This window comes from Arachis ipaensis, chromosome B10 (assembly GCF_059453495.1).
Source record: "Arachis ipaensis isolate K30076 ecotype BB chromosome B10, ASM5945349v1, whole genome shotgun sequence".
In the NCBI taxonomy this organism is placed as follows: Eukaryota; Viridiplantae; Streptophyta; class Magnoliopsida; order Fabales; family Fabaceae; genus Arachis; species Arachis ipaensis.
The window spans coordinates 54,118,343-54,126,638 of record NC_142435.1 but is presented as its reverse complement, the minus strand read 5'-3'; the positions used below and the strand labels follow the sequence as shown (position 1 = coordinate 54,126,638).

At 38.5% G+C, this 8,296-nt stretch overlaps 1 non-coding gene across 1 annotated transcript; it reads left to right on the top strand.

The window, feature by feature from the left end:
- Nucleotides 1–1,100: 1,100 nt before the first annotated feature.
- LOC148580080 (small nucleolar RNA R71) lies at nucleotides 1,101–1,208 on the top strand. The gene has a single exon (XR_015896322.1). It is a non-coding gene; the product is annotated as a small nucleolar RNA R71 (small nucleolar RNA).
- Nucleotides 1,209–8,296: the final 7,088 nt, after the last annotated feature.

The following is an 8,296-nucleotide window of genomic DNA, read 5'->3' as shown; positions in this document are numbered from 1 at the left end:
TGAGGCAATGTCAGTTGATCCAGATCACTTAGTTCATTGGTGAACAAGGGAGGTTCATCTTCCCAAGTTTCAATACCAAATAATTTGGCATTTAGCTTCAGGATTGCACCAAGGAACTTGGCAGCTTGCTCTTCAGTAACATCCTCATTCTCTTCAGAAGAGGAATACTCATCAGAGCTCATGAATGGCATAAGGAGGTTCAATGGAATCTCTATGGTCTCTAGATGAGTCTCAGATTCCTTTGGTTCCTCAGAGCGAAACTCCTTATTGATCACTAGACGTCCCAGGAGGTCTTCCTCACTGGGATTCACGTCCTCTTCTCCCTCTTTGGGTTCGGCCATTTTGGTAATATCAATGGCCTTGCACTCTCTCTTTGGATTTTCTTCTGTATTGCTTGGGAAAGTACTAGGAGGGATTTCAGTGATCCTTTTACTCAGCTGGCCCACTTGTGCTTCTAAATTTCTAATGGAAGATCTTGTTTCATTCATGAAACTTACCGTGGCATTAGATAGATCAGAGACTAAGTTTGCTAAATTAGAGGTACTTTATTCAGAGTTCTCTGTCTGTTGCTGAGTGGATGATGGAAAAGGCTTGCTATTGCTAAATCTGTTTCTTCCACCATTATTAAAGCCTTGTTGAGGCCTTTGATCCTTCCATGAGAGATTTGGATGATTTCTCCATGATGGATTATAGGTGTTTCCATAAGGTTCACCTACGTAATTTACCTCTGCTATTGCAGGGTTCTCAGGATCATAAGCTTCTTCTTCATAAGATGCCTCTTGAGTACTGTTGGATGCAGCTTGCATTCCATTCAGACTCTGGGAAATCATATTGACTTGCTGAGTCAATATTTTGTTTTGAGCCTATATGGCATTCAGAGTATCAATTTCAAGAACTCCCTTCTTCATAGGCGTCCCATTACTCACAGGATTCCTCTCAGAAGTGTACATGAACTGGTTATTAGCAACCATGTCAATGAGTTCTTGAGCTTCTGCAGGCATTTTCTTTAGGTGAATGGATCCACCTACAGAAGTATCCAATGACATCTTTGATAGCTCAAATAAACCATCATAGAATATATCCAGGATGGTCCATTCTGAAAGCATGTCAGAAGGACACTTTTTGGTCAGCTGCTTGTATCTTTCCCAAGCTTCATAGAGGGATTCACCTTCTTTCTGTCTGAAGGTTTGAACATCAGCTCTAAGCTTGCTCAGCTTTTGAGGAGGAAAGAACTTGGCTAAAAAAGCTGTGACCAGCTTATCCCAAGAGTTCAGGCTGTCTTTGGGTTGAAAGTCCAACCACACTCTAGCTCTGTCTCTTACAGCAAAAGGGAAAAGCATGAGCCTGTAGACTTCAGAATCTACTCCATTAGTCTTAACAGTATCACAGATCTGCAAGAATTCAGTTAAGAACTGAAAAGGATCTTCAGATGGAAGTCCATGAAACTTGCAGTTCTGCTGCATCAGAGAAACTAGCTAAGGTTTCAGCTCAAAATTGTTTGCTCCAATGGTAGGAATCGAGATGCTTCTTCCATGTAAATTGGAATTAGGTGCAGCAAAGTCACCAAGCATTCTCCTTGCATTATTGTTGTTGGGTTCGGCTGCCATCTCCTTTACTTGTTCGAAATTTTCAATAAGGTTGTCTCTGGATTGTTGTAATTTAGCTTCTCTTAGTTTCCTCTTCAGAGTCCTTTCAGGTTCTGGATCAGCTTCAACAAGAATGCCTTTTTCCTTGTTCCTGCTCATAAGAAAGAGAAGAGAACAAGAAAAGAAGAGGAATCCTCTATGTCACAGTAAAGAGGTTCCTTATTGTTAGTAGAAGAAGAAAAGGAATAGGGGTAAAGAAGAATGAAGAATCCAAACACAAAGGTGATGATAGGAGCAGAGATGTGAGATGAAGAGAAGTGTTGGTAGATGAATAAATAATTAGAAGGAGATGAGGGAGAAGAATTTTCGAAAATTATTTTTGAGAAAGGGTTAGTGATTTTCGAAAATAGTTTTTGAAAAAGGTTAGTAATTTTCGAAAATTAAAATAAAAAATTAAAATAATTAGTTAATTAAAAAGAAATTTTGAAAAAGAGGGAAGATATTTTCGAAAATTAGAGAGAGAGAGTTAGTTAGGTGGTTTTGAAAAAGATAAGAAACAAACAAAATGTTAGTTAGTTAGTTGAAACAAATTTTGAAAAGATAAGAAGTTAGGAAGTTAGAAAAGATATTTTGAAAATCAAATTTTTGAAAAAGATAAGATAAGAAGATATTTTTGAAAAGATATGATTGAAATTAGTTTTGAAAAAGATTTGATTTTTAAAATCACAATTAATGACTTAATTCACAAGAAATCGCAAGATATGATTCTAGAACTCAATGTTTGAATCTTTCTTAACAAGCAAGTAACAAACTTGAAATTTTTGAATCAAAACATTAATTGATGATGTTATTTTCGAAAATATGATGTAAAATTAAGAAAAAGATTTTTGAAAAATATTTTTGAAATTTTCGAAAATAACTAAAAAAAATTGAAAAAAGACTTTATTTTTTGAAAAAGATTTTGAAAAAGATAAGATTTTTTATTTTTGAAATTTTAAGAGAAAAGGGGAAGATATTTTTTTTATTTTTGAATTTTTAATGATGAGAGAGAAAAATATGAAAATTATGCAATGCATGAGAATTTTAGATCAAAACATGTGATGCATGCAAGAATACTATGAATGTCAAGATAAACACCAAGAACACTATGAAGATCATGATGAACATCAAGAACATATTTTTGAGAAATTTTTAAATGCAAAGAAAGCATGCAAGACACCAAACTTAGAAATCTTTGATGCTTAGACTCTATGGATGCAAGAATGCATATGAAAAACATCATACAACACAAAACAAGAAAACATCAAGATCAAACAAGAAGACTTACCAAGAACAACTTGAAGATCATGAAGAACACTATGAATGCATGAATTTTCGAAAAATGCAAGATGAGTATGCAATTGACACCAAACTTATAACATGACACATGACTCAAACAAGAAACACAAAAATATTTTTTTGGATTTTTATGATTTTCTAAATTTTTTTTTGGAATTTTTTTCGAAAATTATTTTGAAAAAGGAAAATAAGGATTCCAAAATTTTTAATATGAATTCCAGGAATCTTATGCTCTTTAGCCTAAAGCTCCAATCAAAGGGTTAGGCATGGCTTAATAGCCAGCCAAGCTTTAGTATGTAACTCAGACATGACACGCCTGACATGCCCTACACAGAAGAATTACACATGGCTTTATAGCCAGCCAGGCTTTCACATGCTTCATGAAACACTAGAATTCATTCTTAAAAATTCTGAAGAAAAATATATTTTTGAAAACATTTTTATTTTAAAAAAATTTTTTTTTGAAAACAAAGGAGAAATTTTTTTGAAAGAATTTTGAAAAATTTTTTGAAAATAAAACAAAAAGAAAATTACCTAATCTGAGCAACAAGATGAACCGTCAGTTGTCCAAACTTGAACAATCCCCGGCAACGGCGCCAAAAACTTGGTATGCGAAATTGTTACTTAGGTTGTGAATTATTGTTCGAAATATATTCCCTGGCGATGGCACCAAAAACGGATGCACAGAACCATGGTCTAAACATATCTTCACAACTTCGCATAACTAACCAGCAAGTGCACTGGGTCGTCCAAGTAATACCTTATGTGAGTAAGGGTCGAATCCCACGGAGATTGTTGGTATGAAGCAAGCTATGGTCACCTTGTAAATCTCAGTCAGGTGTATATAAAATAGTTATGTAGTTTTCAAAATTTAATAATAAAAGAAGGATAGAAATACTTATGTAAATCATTGGTGAGAATTTCAGATAAGCGTATGGAGATGCATTCGTTCCTCTGAACCTCTGCTTTCCTGCTATCTTCATCCAATCAGTCTTACTCCTTTCTATGGCTGGCTTTATGTAAGGATGTCACCGGTGCCAATGGCTACTTTCAATCCTCTAGGGAAAATGGTCCAAATGCTCTGTCACAGCACGGCTAATCGTCTGGAGGCATCACCCTTGTCGATGGTTGCATCCTATTCCTCTCTGTGAAAATGGTCCGATGCGCTGTCACTGCATGGCTAATAATCTTGGAGGTTCTCGATCATACTGGAATAGGATTTACTATCCTTTTGCGTCTGTCACTACGCCCAGCACTCGCGAGTTCGGAGTTCGTCACAGTCATTCAATCCCAGAGTCCTACTTGGAATACCACGGACTAGGTTTAGACTTTCCGGACTCTCATGAATGCCGCCATCAATCTAGCTTATACCACGAAGATTCTGATTAAGAGATCTAAGAGATACTCATTCAATCTAATGTAGAACGAAAGTGGTTGTCAGGCACGCGTTCATAGGGAATGATGATTATTGTCACGTTCATCACATTCAGGTTGAAATGCGAATGAATATCTTAGAAGCGGAATAAATTGAATTGAATAGAAAACAGTAGTAATTTGCATTAATCTTTGAGGAACAGCAGAGCTCCACAACTTAATCTATGGAGTGCAGAAACTCTACCGTTGAAAATACATAAGTGATAATGGAGTTCATTGGTCTCGGCCCCAGAGGGGAACCGGAGTAACCAAGACTACGAATACAATGATAAAAAGTTCTATTTATAATAAACTAGTCACTAGGGTTTGTGCTTGAAGTCTACACGTGGAGAGGTCATTCTTGGAGTTGAACGCCAGGTTTTGTGCCAGTTTGGGCGTTGAACTCCACTTTGCAACTTGTTTCTGGCGCTGGACGCCAGAATTGGGTAGAGAGCTGGCGTTGAACGCCAGTTTGCGTCGTCTAAAATTGGGCAAATTATGGACTATTAGATATTGCTGGAAAGCCCTGGATGTCTATTTTCCAATGCAATTGGAAGCGCGCCATTTTGAGTTCTGTAGCTCCAGAAAATCCATTTTGAGTGCAGGGAGGTCAGAATCCAACAACATTAGTAGTCCTTCTTCAACCTCTGAATCTAATTTTTGCTCAAGTCCCTCAATTTCAGCCAGAAAATACCTGAAATCACAGAAAAACACACAAACTCATAGTAAAGTCTAGAAATGTGAATTTAACATAAAAACTAATGAAAACATCCCTAAAAGTAACTAGATTCTACTAAAAACATACTAAAAACAATGCCAAAAAGCGTATAAATTATCCGCTCATCAGAATTCACCAAGGAAAAACTATGATCCATACTCCAAGACCTACAACCCTGGATGGAGAAACCACCCTAACTTTGGGTGGGGAAGTCAGCAAGATCAAAACCAAGACCAGAGACGTTACAACTCCAACAACAATGCAGCTCACCAACAATTCACACAGAGGACATCTCAACACCCCCACAACAACACTTCTCCAGACGCCTATCAAAACCAAAACAGCACATCTGCTCCGAATCACCCATCAATTGATGACAAGCTCTCTAAGATTGAAACCTTACTTGAAGGAATATGCCAAGAGATTCAAGAAAATAAGGTGTTCAAAGAGGAGGTGCAAGCCAATATTAAGAACCAGGGAGAGACCATTAGGAAGCTGGAATTCCAGGTGGGATGTTTAGCTGAGAAGATTCCCAAACCTACTGATAGCTTCCCAAGTGACACGGAGAAAAACCCCAAAGGAGAAGCAAAGAAAGTAAGATGGGAAAATTACAAAATGGTCACTATAAGTGATCAAGAGACTGAAGACAAGCATGGCAAACCTTTCGAACAACCTGATGACAACTCAACAAAGGAGGAGGATAGAGATCACCAAGAACCAGAAATCTCACAAGAGCTGCTGAAGCTCTATGCACCCTTCCCTCAACTGCTCAATGGTGCTGTGGGAAAGAGAATATACTAAAGGTTCCTAGACTTGTTTGCATCTCTGCATGTAAACATACCATTCATCAAGGCAATTCAACAAATGCCTGCATTCATCAAGTATATGAAAGAACTTCTTCCCAGAAAAAGCTCACTCAAAGGAGGCCAGACTATACTGATGAACAAGGAATGTAGTGCCCTTATTCAACCTGAGTTGCCTACAAAAAGAAGAGACCCAGGGAGTTTTCACATCCCTTGTGCCATAGGTGAAACTATGTTCGATAGAGCACTATGTGATTTGGGGGCCAGCATCAACTTACTGCCCTTATCCCTGGTGAAGAGGCTGCAGATCAATGAGATAATGCCCACAGACGTAATCATCAGACTGGCTGACAAAACTCAAAAGCAAGCAATAGGAGTGGTGGAAAATGTGTTGCTAAAGGTTGGGAAATACTTTCTCCCAATAGACTTTGTCATCCTGGACATGGAAGAGAGTCACACTCACCCAATCATATTGGGAAGACCATTCCTAGCTACGGCCAGAGCACTTATCGATGTAGAGAAAGGGGAGCTAATATTGAGAATCCATGATGAACGACTCAGCTTCAATATTTTCAAACTCTCACAAGAAATAGATCAAGAGGACAACGGACTAAGCACAGATGATAATGAGACACTGAAAGAGGAGACAAGCACTGAAGCACAGCCAGTTTATTCTGAGATCCCCTTAATTGATAAACAAGGAAAACAGCAATTGCCACAACTCAAGGAAAAGTTGGAGGAACCTAAACCTCTAGAGGCAGGTAAAGACAGCATCACAACTCCTTTAGAAAAAGAGGTCACCGAGGGCAAGGCAACCTCAAAAGAAACAAAGAAGAAGGTACCAAGGAGGTGGAGGAACAAGAAGATCCCTACAGAAGACTTCTCTCCAGGGGATAGAGTTGTCTCAGCTTACTTCCCAGATATTCCCCCTAATCTCCCCACTGTACCATCTCAGTTACCTAAGGTCTTCACTATCAATAGAGTTCTTTCCCTGGAACATGTGGAGATCATTGATCCAACCAATGGATATAAGTCCACAGCAAGAGGGGAGGACTTTAAGCACTACCAACCACCCTGATGAAGGAAAAACATCAAGCTAGTGACGCTAAAGAAGTGCTTCATGGGAGGCAACCCATGTTTCATATGTTTTTAGAAAATAGTAAAAAAAATCAATGTTTATGAATTTCAACCCAAAGTTGACAAACTTGGTGAAGTCATTATTGTGCAGTATATAGTGAGGAACAAGTTTGGTGTTCAAAGCAAACCAAGATGCATGCTAGTCTTGGGAGCTTTGAACAAAACTTTTCATCACAATGCTTCAAACTAAGTTTGGTGTCACCCCATGGTGCCATCAATCTGCCTATAAGGATACACAAGTAGTTAGTTAGTTGAAGTTCATAAATAAACAAACTCTTTTTCTTCTCTTTATTACTCTAGCCGTAGAGTTTGATTTTTATGATATTAATTTCCTTATTTTAAATCTTTATAGGAAAAAGGAAAAGAGCATTGAAGGGGATTGATTGGACAATTAAATAGGGGGAGATTCCGCCACTTAATGAAGAACACTACACACATGTCTCAAGAGGGAACGCATGGGGAAACGTTGCCATGCAACATTGGAAAAGGAAGACCCTTGAAGACTGAACCAATCACTCTCATTAAGTGATGATCCTTGTCCTTCCTTCATACACAACCCCAACCGTCCATCAAGCAACAATCCTTGCAATCCACACCTTCTATCCACTCATGATCTCCCTATATAAGTGAACCTTAATGCATGCTCATTCCTCACACTCAAATTCCCACTCTCCACACTTCATACTTTCGGCTTGCTCAACCCCCTTCATCACACTCTGTCCTAGCCAACCTATTCCTCATCTATCCGTATCCTCCAACCCCTCCCCCCCTCAAAACAGCAACTCAATTCATGGCATCATCAAACTCAAAGAGGCAAAAGAGGAAGGAACCCATGGAGAGTGTTCCTTTCAATGAGAAGAGATTCAAAACTGCCTTTCATGAACGTGAATTCGAATGGATAAGGGCTAAAAAGATATTGCCAGAGTTAATCTTCCAAATCAATGCAAATGAGTCACCACAAATTCTGGAGAAAATCGAACAGAGGGGGTGGCAATTGCTCACAAGTCCAGAGGGGAAGATCAATGGAAACCTCTTCAAAGAATTTTATGCAAATGTAGTAAGAGAAGATAAAACCAAGGCCCCAACCTTCAAAAGTTACATGAGAGGAAAGGAGGTGGACTTCAGCCCAAATGCCATAACAAGAGCTCTTCACCTGAAATCACCTCATTTTGATGAAGACAGTTATCAGGCGAGGATAAGTAGAAGCCCTAATAATGATGAGCTCTCAGAGATAGTGTCAGACATCTGTGTTAAAGCAGCTGACTGGGAGAGGTACACAGATGAGAGACCCAAGTTCACCA